A 13,105-nucleotide genomic window follows, 5' to 3' on the forward strand; every position below is an offset into this window, starting at 1 on the left:
AGTGCGGGTGATATGTGCCATGCCATATATATCTATACGTTCCATTTAGCTGCTCGATAATTACTATGGTGTAACGTCTCATAGAGTATTTTTGTCTGAAATGTGCGAAAAAGGAAGCTAGAATTTTGAAACGTACATTGTTGACAATGCTGGTGCCGCGGTACTAGCGCAAGCTTGTTGCATGATACATCCGTACTAACTGTTTAGAAAGCGAAATTAACCCTGAATTTTTTGTTCGGAGCCGAGCATACGCGACATTCTGATTAAGACAAAGGGAAATTTTGCAATATTACTCCTACGTTTCCCGCCATTGGATGAATTGTCTAAATGTGGCCCGCCGCTTTTGTTAATCGCTGATGATGGCGTCGATTGGGTGCGGGATGTGGTTGGCCGTACCTGGCCACGAAGTTCTTGTTCAAATGTACTGATCAGCACCGTTGCACGCGCGCATTACAGGTGTTTCGAAGTAGTGGCGAGCGCCTCACCGTACGACAGGTGGCTGCTGCCGGGTATTAGCCAATATCAAGGCGGCAGCTACGACAGCAGCAGTAGCAGCGACGAACGCGGTAGCTGGCTGCCGCTGTGATGCGGGCGCTGCTGGAGCATTCATCAAGCACAGCTGCGCGTCGTCGGTTTCCCCCTAAGCTTTCGGCAAAGCCGCCGCGAACCGCGCGCGCAGGTTTCGTGCTCCGAGACTTTGAAGGCTCCGTCTGTTTCCGGGGCCGTTAAGCAGCTGGTCACATGGCTGTTTTTATCTCTTAATTTGTTGTTGTGGCACCCGGGCCAATCGTGTTTCGTTGCGGCGGCCGCGTCACTTTTCGAGCGAGGAGGCGTCTGCTTGATGGCACTTGACTTCTCTCGTCTGCTTCGACAGCGCGGAAGGGGAGGGAGAGGAGGCGGTGGAAATCGCGTCTAATCCTGGCGCTAAGCGTCGTCTTCGTCGTCAGCGTCAGGTGTCTGGTTGTGTGGGGACGGAATAGTAGCACGTTGGCTCTACTCTGAGGGTGACACCCATCTCTTGCGATTCCGATCGAATCAACGTTCCGAGGTCGTCGGGATTGTGCACGTCCGCCATATTCTCCGGCGGCGTCGGTGGCAGCGACACATTTGGGCAAAGCGCGGCTGTGTTGCCAACGTAAGTAGGCACGCGGGTTGACCTTTCCACGTGGCTGGCTTACTTATTTGTTTCGCTGCTACGCGAAGTCTCATGCAGCACGTTTGGATTGATTGTAGGGTTTAACGCGCCGACGCAACGCAGGCGATGAGGCGCGCAGTAGTGGAGGGCTCCGGATTAATTTTGACCACCTGGGGATCTTTAACGTGCGCCGAAATCTCGTACACGCGGGCGTTTTTGCTTTTCGCCTCCATCAGAAAAGCGGCCGCCGCGGCCGGGAATCGAACCCGTGACCTGCAGCACGTTTGGAGCTTTTTCTCAAAGAAATACGCGATAGGTGGGCGTTGCGCGGATATTTCTGTGTAGATCGTCGTTGTACCACGTGAAAGCTGTCGACAAATGAGTGCGCGTGGCCTGTAACTGCGAAAGTCTGGTACAAGGTAACATTGGAACTATTTCTCGGTTTAGATTCTCAAACATTCTAAAGTTTTTATTTTAGATATATTCGTTCTTTTGTTGTTTTTTTTTTTAACCAGAGACCGATTAACTGGTTGTACTTTTGCATGCTGTAGCCTAGTTATAAAAGCACGGACGGAATTTCGACCCCTGCGCATCATTTGGAGGCAGTTTACGTTGCGTGCGTCCTGTCATTTCCCGTTGGCTGGATAATATATCCGCCCTTCCAAGTGCGGAAGGGTGCCCTATCCTCGAACAGAGCTGACTGACTTGGTCACTCTTTCGACGTATATATTCGAAAGGGCGATTGTCGCATGTACGAAGGACAATCGATAACTTGTTGCCAAGTGACATCGCGACTGACTGCCCGCCGTAGCTTAGATAAATTTTCTACAAGCAGTTTACGCAGCTCAAGTCAGCGCTCGCAACTAGAGGTACCACCGCCACTGACTAACTGTTATTGCCCGTCGAGTAAATAGACTCCTTAACACCATGTTTCCCTGGGGTGTGCCCGTCCGCACCTCTGCTTTCGCAAAGCCACAGCCGAAAGCGATGAGGGCCCTCGCGACGTTTCGAAATGTGGGGGGACGATTCCCCTTGGAGAGAGGTTAATCCAGCGCTCCATCCGAGGGCAGAAGGAGCACATGTTTCGACACCCGATGAGGGCCGCCTCTTCAGCGTCTCTTTCTCTTAGCAGCGTTTCCACGCCGTAGCTGAGTCGATAAAGACACGGGGATTTGAGTAAGCCCTCCAGAGTCCGGACACCTCGTATATACACGCCCCATCCCCTCGTTGTTTTCTGTGAAGGCTGTGCAGTCGAGCAGGTCGGCTTGCCCAACCGGCGGCTGCATGGTGGCGGCCGCGCACACACTACCCAGTAGCGCCCGCTGGGCTTTTCTCGGCTTTTCCGCGGCACATTCATCAGCTTTCAGGCGCGCGTGGAAGGGGAGGGGGTTAGGTGCTACGTGGCTGCTCTCGTATCTTACCCTCCTGTCAAAGCGGCCGGCTGGTGCCCGTGCTACTGTGTCGTCGCTACTGATGCTGTTGCTGTCGTTGCTGCTTCCGCCAAAGGCTGGGATATCGGACACTTTTTTCTGCTGGCGGCGGATGCTTCCTCCAGCCTGTTTTTGTCCGTGCGGGCAAGGAAAGGCTGGGATATATATAATATATATAATATATTATATTATATTATATTATATTATATTATATTATATTATATTATATTATATTATATTATATCTCTGTAACTATTTTTATCTGATTGTTTCTTTCATATATACGGTTTTCTGTGTTGTGTTGTCTTGATTTTAGTTTGTTTTTATGAATGCTTGTATATGGTGTACCAGTACCAAGACCCTAGGGTTGTTCCTGGGCACCAAAAATAAAGGTTGATTGATTGATTGATTGATTGATTATATTATATTATATGACGCAGCAGCTGTCATACCCTAAAGTCAGCATTCGGCAAGGATATTCCTAGTGCATCATCATCATCATGCATCGAGGCGGCGAGATGTACAATCACCCCTTCGCTGGCATTATCAAAGAAGGAACTCAGTTATCGTTAGGGCTGAAAGTTGGGCTAGTTGGTATTGACTTAGAGCCATTTTACCAACGAAAAAAAGACAGGGACCTAGAGAGAAGCAAACAGGACCATCGCCAGTTGTCTCAACGAGAAATGCGCCTACTGATGCAATGTGCGCAGAAGCGTGGTTTGTGGTGGCCCGGCGTGTTCATGTTTTAGTGTTTTGTACTTCCAGTTGATGTCTAGCGTTTGTCCCGTCCGTATTCTTCTATAAGTTCCCGTCTTTTTTTGTGCTAGAAAACATGTTCCGGTCATCAACATCATCATCATCACCACCATCATCATCCGCCTACTGAGGTCCACTGCAGGGCGAAGGCCCCTCCTCCACCTGTTCCCGTCCTGCGCTGCCCGAGTCTATTCCTTGTCTCTTAATTTTCCCATTTCACCCCTCCATCTAGTTTATGACCTTCCCTTCTGCTAGACCTGTCTTTCGGTAGCCACTCTGTTTCCCTGGTGGTCCACCGGTTGTCGTTTCGTGTGACTACTTGGCCAGCGCAAGTCCATTTCTTTTTTCTTAATTTCAGCTATGATCTCTTCTACTCGAGTGTCGTTTTGTCTTCATTTTTTAAGCCGAGGACACTTCCACTTCCTCGCTTTGATCGACGTGACTAAGTTTGCGTTTGATGTGCGAGGTTTGTGCGTATCCGTGGGAAGAGCGAACTGCGCACTGATAACGCGTGACATGAGGGGTTGGTCTTCGAGGCCCAGCGGTCGCTGTACGTAGCAACGAACAGAGTGAGGGGGGGGGGGGGGGTCATGGAGGCCTATACAAGCGCGGGGTTGACGTCATAGTGGAGCGCACCAAAAGCGAGACAGTGCATGTGGACGATGCGAGACATGTTACCCAAGGGGAAGAAGGGGAACCTGTGTCTTAGATCCATCGCGCTGTCAGGGAGTTTTCGCACTTAGCGAGATTTAGCATATCACTTAAAATTTAGGGAAGGTGCCTGGGAGATACTCGCAGTCCGACTTCGCTACGGCAGTGATGAGAGGGTCGCAAAGCTTTGGGTGTGAAAACATTCGCAATGCACCCCAGTGAGCGAAAAAGCCGGCGCTGGCGGCCTCTCTGGCAGCGAAGGTTTCCTGAACCCAGCCGTCGCGTTTGTAAAACGCAAGGAAACGAAAGCGGTGTTAGGCCTGGGCATGCGTAGAGCCACGCGGAAAGAGGGATGTGCATGCACTGCCGCGCTTTCCTCTCCCGTCTCCCGAGGGCGTAACAATCACCTGCAAGCCAGGCCGCTTTGCGCGGCAGTAGACTTCTCAGCAACGTCTTCGCGCCCTAATGTTACCTGTCAAGTAAAGTTCTCTCTCTCTTTCTCGTCCTAACGATCTACAGCCAACTCGTTAACGTGCATACTCTAAAAAACCAACCAGCGCCAATCTAATTGCAAAACTCGCAAGCGGGGCCCGTATCAAATCTTGAGAACATTACTCGCAGATCAAATCGCGAAGAGCACTCAGCGGGGCCTAGTTGAACATCAAGAAGTGCTTAGGTGCGCTCCAATTTTCCCGCCAAGAGCTCGCAAATTAGCCGTCCCTGATTGTGGCCTTCGACACACGGACACACCTGCGCGCACGCACGTACGAGCACACAACACTGGAACAAAGGCGGCGAAGGTATAATTTTAGCCGGAACACGTCGCCGCGTGTTTTGGTTCGTTTAGTGCGCAACGCGTTCACTGCTCGGAAGACTGCACACTCCGCGTCCGTGAAACGCGCACTTGCAGCTTATCTTGGAGTTATCAAGAGGCCAGACTGTCTTATTTTCTTCTTCCTTAGTTTCAGTCCATCCGAAAAATGGCAATTTCAGGTATACCCGTAATCTCTACCGCGCCAACGATGCGTGCAGCCGCTCCTTCGTCTTGCCAACCCGCTGCACGCAACTGGAGGTAATAGAGTGTGGCCTCGTGGGTGTGCGCGCGTGTGTGCGTGCGTGCGTGTCGCGCGAGGTCCGTTGGCAGCCGCGGCTTTATCTGCTCGGAAGCAAGTCGTCCGTCCCCAACTCCCTGGGGCCCGATTGATTTACGGTGCGGGCCGCTGCTTCGCCTCTGCTGGCCGTCCCACCGCCTTCCTTCCTACCTTCCTTCCTTCCTCAGTCTCCGTCGAAGGAGGAGGTGCCGCGCGGCGTTTTCTTCCAGTATTCCGCGAAACCTGGTTGGCGGCGTCTCCCATTCGGGGGTTTGCCGCATCGCTGGCATTTGCTTGATTTCTGGGGAAGAGAGTTTCAAGTTGTGAGGGAAGAGCAGTGGAACCCGACGAGAACGGGCGCAGCGAGTTCCTTATTGGGGTGAGAGGGCAATGAAGCGGCAGCTAACGAAGGCTAGCGGGAAATGTGGTTCTTGCGTCTGTGTGCAAAAATGGGCCATGACGGATATGTCATTCTTTTTTTGCCTCCGCCCTTTTTTCGTCTCGACGATTTCTAGCACGGAGCGCACACTGCTTCGTGTGGTGTGGGACTCAGCTCTGGGAAACGGTCTCTCTCTCTCTCTCTCTCTCTCTCTCTCTCTCTCTCTCTCTCTCTCTCTCTCTCTCTCTCTCTCTCTCTCTCTCTCTCTCTCTCTCTCTCTCTCTCATACTACACACGCACGTACACGCACACATACATGCATACATACATACATACATACATACATACATACATACATACATACATGCATACATAGATGCATGCATGCATGCATACGTACGTACATACATACATACATGCATACATACATGCATACATGTATGTATGCATGCATGTATGTATGTACGTACGTATGTATGCATACATACATGCATACATGCATACATGTATGCATACATACATGCATACACTAAGGCGTTGCGCTGCTGAGCACGGGGTCGCGGGTTCGATTCCCGGCCGCGGCGGTCGCTTTTCTGATGGAGGCGAAAAGCAAAAACGCCCGTGTGTTCGAGATTTCGGCGCACGTTAAAGATCCCCAGGTGGTCAAAATTAATCCGGAGCCCTCCACTACGGCGCGCCTCATCGCCAGCGTTGCGTCGGCGCGTTAAACCCTACAATCAATCAAATCATACATGCATACATACATACATACATACATACATACATACATACATACATACATACATACATACATACATACATACATACATACATACATACATACATACATACATGCATACATACATGCATGCACACATGCATGCACGCATGCACGTATGCATGCATACATGCATACATACATACATGCACACAGTCTGTTAAAATTTTCTACGCCAAACCTAGGCCTTTTGAACCACAAAATATCAGAGAATAATCTGAACCTTTAAAGGCGACAAAATTATGACAGTAAGAAGGAAAAGTGTTTTCTCTAGCTTTTCAGCATAAAACGTTTGACCCTCGTTGAGACGTAAGTTTGTGCATTGAAGTTCTTGCGATCTGTGCACTTTCATCATGGCCTAGTAAATTTTGGCGAGGACTGCACGTACGTACACTATAAACGCACTAATTACTCTAAGACTACTTATCTTAACACGAGCGCACTGAGCACTTTTGACCGTGCGTTCTGTTGAAATGGTTGTACTATCGTGTGCTGTCCCGGCCGGAGGAGGATGAAACGAAAATGGCAAGACAGCGTGTACAGCTAGGCTTTGCCGTTTCTCCCCGCGCTCCGAGGGGAATATCGAAACAAAGCGGAAACAGAAAGCAAAGAACACAATGCGCTCCTTTTCAAAGTCTCCCAGGATGCCTCTAGAGGCTCCTATATTTCCCTGAGCCAGGAGTTTCCGGCAGTGGTGTCGAAAGAACGGACACTGCCTGCCCACACGCGCGGAGCGCCGCAGACTGGGTCTGGCTGATTCTGCGACTCTTATTTGGCCTGGGGCCATTACACATGCAACGGCGAGAACGTAACGTTCTATTTCTGCCCTTCCCACGGGGAGAAGATCCCCCTGGCGCATGTCGTCGGCAGAATGTGCGAATGAGCAAGAGTTATCAGTTCGAGAATTCCTACAAACCTGTGTTTCCACGTATGTTACTTCCACCTCCGTTGATGCACCTCCTGATTATCGTGTTCCGCGTGCCCACAAGGCATTTGCATTTGAATCCTCTTGCATTATCAAAGGGCTTTTTTTTTTTCTCTCTAATTCCTTAGGCTGTCGCAAAACGGAACTTTTTGTTTTATTTTCAACTGAGACTGAGCGTTATCTATGCGTATAAATCCGACTGTGAACGGCTGCCGTTGCTGCGTTCATTGCAGAACTCAGTTCATGGTCTCACGGCTTCAAACAGAAGCGCGAGAAACGTAATTATAAAGCACCCGGGCTATACCAAGAGCCGTTCGCCTTTCCATTGTCAGGCTGCTCGTTGCTACAATGTACTAGTAGATTCCACTGCACTTGTTTCTGAAGGTCGAGCAGTTTTGTGTCCAAATATCTGCCGTGTTCTCTGCAACTTGCTGCTGTAAAGATTGTGTGTTTCGTTCCGTCGAGGTGTGGCAGTTATAAGCATACTCCAATTTCTAAACATAATTTGAAATGGAACACTAAATCCCCGGTAAGTGTGATAGAAGTAGGGAAGGTTACGTGGTTTGGAAAAAAAAATTACGCCCACCTCCCCTCGCGGGGACCCTGTAATGTGCCATCAAGAACTATGCCGTACACCCCCTCCCCTCAGGGGAAGGCCAGTGTGTGTGCGTTGCTCCAACCGGACCTTGAGAAACAGCTACAGTGATAGTTGCAGTGAAACTTGAACATTACTTAGATGTACTACAACTTAGTATTTCCTTTCCCAATCCTCTTTTCCATTCCCTACCCACAGGGTTTTATAGCCTCCTCTCTGCAATACAGTCATTCATTCACTCTTAACCTGGAAAGTTCAGCTCGTGTGTGCAAGTAAACGCTTCAAGAAACAGACCCCGGAAAGGGGACATGAACGAGCGATAGCAAGAAAGGGACGCGCAAGGAACCATGCCTTGGTTCCCCTAATAACGGTGTTTTAATATACAACTAAATTCCCCAGCAACAAGCTCTTGTAACGGGACAATGAGTATACAGAGTGCAACCGTGTTTAATTTGAACGGACTAACCTGTAGTAACTCCCTTAATTCCACTCGGACCCGAAAGGCGTTTTTTTTTTAACCCAGAAAAGTTAAAAATTGACAGCAAAAGTTTAAAAAACCGAGTCATCAGTATGCTAAGTGCACGTTAGTTTTCCAGTGGTAGGATTAAACGGAACTATAGGCTCCACTACAATGGTACAGTCAATATTTGTGGGCGGTGGCTTTTGGTCGGTGGGTGCCAAGCGTACAACTCAATCCCTGTGACGTCATAAAAAGGCCCGGTGAAAAACGGGCTAGTGAGTCGCCACTGCTTCATCGTTTTTTTTTTTTTTCTTTATTGGCTAGATTATTTGTTGCAGCTGCAGCCGTCGTATCTCAGTGGCTATGGCGTTGTGCTGCTGAGAACGAGGATGCGGGTTCGATTCCCGGCTGCGGCGGCCGCTTTTCTGATGGAGGCGAAAAGCAAAAACGCCCGTGTGTACGAGATTTCGACGCACGTTAAAGATCCCCCGGTGGTCGACATTAATCCGGAGCCCTCCACTACGGCGCGCCTCATCGCCTGCGTTGCGTTGGCGCGTTAAACCCTACAATCAAATCAAAATAAAATCCACCACGGCGCGCCTGATCGCCTGCGTTGCGTCGGCGCGTTAATCAATCAGCTTATATTCAAGCTTCCAAAAACAATCAGTCAGATTATTTTTCGGAAGTTTGCTTCAGAATTGGCATTATAGTTATTAGGACAAAGCACACCAAACCTTTTTGTCTTCGGGCACCCCTCCCACTTAATCCGCAAGCTTTTTTTTTTTTGTTCTCTTTTCAACCAGAACGTGGAGATCCGAGTTGAAACGCAGTGCCAGTTGGTTGCATTATACGTGCGATACCAAATCACCTTTTTTCAGCAAAAGCAGACAAATTTGTGGCAGGTTGCTCCGCGTTTGCCGTGGTGGTATACGGTTGGAAAGGCAATATTTAATATTGCAGGAACACTGCCATTCGCAGAGGGGCATGGCGGGGGGAGGGGAGACCCACTTGGCCATGTACGAACAAAACTCCTTTTACGTCTCCCTTTCCCCTTTACACGCTCGGCATGAATTTGCCTGAGGTACGAACTGGAATAGTTAATAATCTGTTAGTCTGCAATGATCCCCGGGACCATTTCGCAACGTAGTTGCCGCGGGGTCGCGCATTTGTTAAAAAAAAAACTGTGGTTGATTCCTCTGTCATAGGGATCGGTAAAACACGAAAGTGAAATGTGCAGCGAAATCTGCAGCTTGCGGGTGTGTTTGGCGAGCGACGTCCTGCTTGCGGAGTCGCTTCGGCAAAGGTGTACTGGCGTCATTTCCGTGACGGATATGATGTCAGGGAAATCTTGGTGTATTCCGGCATAAAACACTGTCGTGTTAAAATATAAAACCCGAAAACCAAGAACCCTAAGTATAACGTACTCTTTAGTACTAAAGGTTGCTTCCCCGCAAGCAGACCCTGCGTGCATGGGTGCACCCTTTACAGGCCGCTTGCTTTGTTGTACTGGCGTCATTTCCGTGACGGATATGACGTAAGTGAAATCTTTCGTGAACCCCGGAATAAAACACTTTGTTAAAATCGGCCGCTGGTTCGTACTCGTGGCAGTTCTCTCTCGCTTTACGCTCCGTCTCGTCCGGAAGGAAAGCAATTCCTCTCTGCACGCGCGGTAGCCGTTGTGGAAGCTCGGGGGCAATCATTACGGGCCATGCCGCTGTATGGAGGATTATCGGCGCTCGGGCGTCCCTTTAAAGGCGGCAACGCGTGGCCATCGGCGTGCGTCGCGTACACTGCTCCCGTGTTTTGCGCTGCGGTATAATCTTCCGCGAAATTGATGGACGGCCTGCAAGCGCGACCATCTGGTTCCTTGGTCGACGCCTCCTTCCACTCCTCCGCTTTTTTCTTTTTTGGTGCGGCCAGCGTCTTCCATCGCCGTTGTTTTTTTAGTCCGTTTCCGTGCAACGGCGCCCACGCCTTCCTTTGTTTTATCGTCCTCGATGCACCTCCGCCGTTTTGCGCTTTTGTTTGGCCGATATTTTTTTCCCGTCTTCGATACCCGTTGCCGGCGCTAAGTAGCAATGGCGTCTGCGATGTTTCTATCTCTCACCCGGCTTTTGTTTTCGGCTGCGTTGTTGTCTTCGTCTTCGGCTCGTACCGTGTTATGGCGCTCTTCGCCCGTGCACTCCTGGCAGTGTGCGATTGGTGGTGCCCGGATGATGTACGAGCGCCGCGCTGGAGTGGTAACACAATAAGGGGCCGGACAGCGCCTCTTCCATCGAGAACCCTCTCGACGAGGTGCGAGTCGCGTCTGAGTATGGGGTTGTGTACACGCTGTCCCAGTATCGAAGACGGCAGAGAAAAAAAGAAGGTTTGGGGGTGAAAAATGGCTGCTATGCGGACGGACTTGTCATCTCTCCACTTCACTTAGCGGCGTCATCTTGGCGGGGTTAGTTTTTTTTTGTTTTGTTTTTTTTCCTTCTGGCTAAAGCCTTACATGCCTTATTGAACGAAAAAGACGGCCGGACGCCGCACAAAAACCGCTGCTTCTGAGGCATCCTAAACTACCAGGTGCTCCATAGCACGAGGCGTTCAATAGCGCGAGCGTAAACTCGACTGTAGCGGAAAATGGTTGTCCACGCTAGTGCACCGCAGACGGAGGGCGGAAGAACGCAGCCAAACGAAGGAACGAATAACCACCGAAATTCACCATCGTCGTCAACTCTCACATTACACGGCGACGGGAACGAGCAGCGGCCCAACTCGTGGGAGACAGATCAAAGCCATTAGAAAGTTTTAAGGCTTATCGCAAAGTAGAGAGTCCCAAGCGGCACGATTGCAAAAAACCCTTCGGCTACGCAAAGAGAAAGCTAAACGTCTCAAACGTTCAACAGCAGATTGGTGTTTTTGCATTGACAACCCATAAAAAGTGCTTAGGTGTCCTTGGATTTTTCTTCTCTCAGTATGTATGTGTTCGGGCCTGCGCTGTGTAGTGAGGAATTGCCGTAAAGACTTTACACGGCTTAATGGCCAACACTCGAGCGCGTTATCAGACCTAGATGACACGCCGTTGTGAATCATGACTGGGCTTTATTCATCGACGTACCCCTGGGGATTAGGATCAGCAGCAGATTATCGACTTGTCAGTCTTCTTGGAAAACGTATTCTCAGTTGTTTCGGAGTACTGCTCATTGCTTGGGTGAGTTTAGCACTTGCCTCTTAATTTTCAGTCGTGCTTTGGGTTTTTCGTCTGACTTGTCAGATCACAGGTGTAAGGTGAATACGATTTTGTGATCACACTCAAGGCACGTCGCTTATAACAAAGTTATCGGACCAGGGAACTGGCGTCGTTATAAGGGATACTCCGTTATAAGCGAAGATGGTCCTGTATCAATGGGTCAGTGAAACAGTCGGAATGGAAATGGGACGATTTCGAATAAAGAGCGGTCGTTCGTTCGAGCGGGGGTTTACTGTATCCTCCTCGACTGCAAGTTCGTTCAACATCGGGAACCCGTAATGGGGCAAAACAAGGTTCGGCGCTATCCCCCCCCCCCCCCTTCCTTCTTTTTGTGAAACATACTTTGAGTCGTGGACAAATGGAACGCGAACAACACAAAAATATGAACCAGAACACACAGTTGCCACGATTTCTTTTAGTGCAAGTGAAATTGTCGCAGGGCTTTATTACAGTAACAAAGTTTGGAAACGTGACCTTGAAAATATCGTATTTATTCGCATAAAGTTCGCACTCGCGTAATGATCGCAGCCCTTAAGTTTGTCGTCAAAGTTCGATTTTTTTTTTATTTCCCGCGCAATGAACGCACCCTGAAGAACTAACCGCAATAAATATGTCGTTTGAGTGCCAAGTCTAGCTGATGGGGGTCGTGCGTACCTCTATTTCCTTCCCTTTCAAAGAGGACATGGCGACGTTATCGCGGCAGACTTGCCGATATTAGCGATATCGGCAAGCGTGCGTTCAATATTGATGAGGAAGAAACTCTCACTAAATACACTTAATGTACTCACAAGACAAAGAAACAAACGCGCTCAGGTTGCTGCGTCAACAGCCATGCCTGTTTTGATGTTCCGCACTGTGGCAGTGGCGGCCTTGTTATTGGTCGAACTGTCGTCACCTCGCAGCAAACTGGTACCGGCGCGTTCCATAATTCACGAAAACACTGCATTTTGCATCACTTTGCGAAGCGGCCGGCGGTGGTGTGTGAATTTTTGTTTTTATTTATTTATTTTTGTTTTGTTCATGAGGCCTACCGTAAAAATTTCGACCCACAGCTTGCTTGCGTTTTCTGTGCTCAAATTTTTTTTCGCGAAAAATTTACCCCTCGTAATGAACGCACCCCTAAATTTGCATCAATATTTTTGACGAAGAAAAAAAAAGCGCGATATTTACGCGAGTAAATACGGTATACTACTGGGGAGCCATTATTTTATCTCCACTATACATATTCGTTAATTTTTGCGTATTCCGGTTCATATTTTCGTCGTGTCCGCTTTTCATGTCCATGACTTGTATATAAATTGTTGCTATTCCCCGTCTCCGTACGTGCAACGATTCTTTTGCTCACCGTTTTCAGTAGCGCTCCACGGCGCCTCGGGTGAGCTTCTGGCGCTGTCTCTCTTTTCGTCGCTCGCAGCGAGCATTTCGCGGCCTCCCAAATCAATATCAGGTTTCTTCCCCGCCGGAATAGAGACTATCGGTGCGTGTATCCCGTTCCTGCGGCGATGCCCGCAGCATGGTCGTTCGAGAGGAGGCTGCCTTTTTCCTCCTTTTCCTCCCTTTTTGGGGCTCTCGCACGTGTCGTGTGCAACGAAAGGATGCGCCCGGGTTTCCCGGGTTTCTCACCCGTTCGCGCCTTTTATATATGTGCCTTCAGCCTCCCCTTTATTTCG

The 13,105-nt window shown here is 49.5% G+C and overlaps 1 protein-coding gene across 5 annotated transcripts in view; it reads left to right on the plus strand.

Annotated features, from left to right (window-relative positions):
- The window catches only part of Pgant5 (polypeptide N-acetylgalactosaminyltransferase 5), a 274,060-nt gene that overhangs the window by 160,412 nt on the left and 100,543 nt on the right, over nucleotides 1-13,105 (plus strand). Inside the window, exon 1 of one of the 5 annotated variants that reach the window (XM_077698476.1) lies at nucleotides 951-1,135. The exons of the other annotated variants lie outside the window; for them this stretch is intronic. The gene's annotated coding sequence lies outside the window, so the exon portion shown is untranslated. Of the gene's footprint in view, nucleotides 1-950; nucleotides 1,136-13,105 lie in introns of those variants that run through there. 5 annotated transcript variants of the gene reach the window in all.

The sequence above is a fragment of the Haemaphysalis longicornis genome, unplaced genomic scaffold, assembly GCF_048455015.1.
Source record: "Haemaphysalis longicornis isolate Haplotype H1 unplaced genomic scaffold, Haemaphysalis longicornis Haplotype H1 scaffold_2, whole genome shotgun sequence".
NCBI classification, from domain to species: Eukaryota; Metazoa; Arthropoda; class Arachnida; order Ixodida; family Ixodidae; genus Haemaphysalis; species Haemaphysalis longicornis.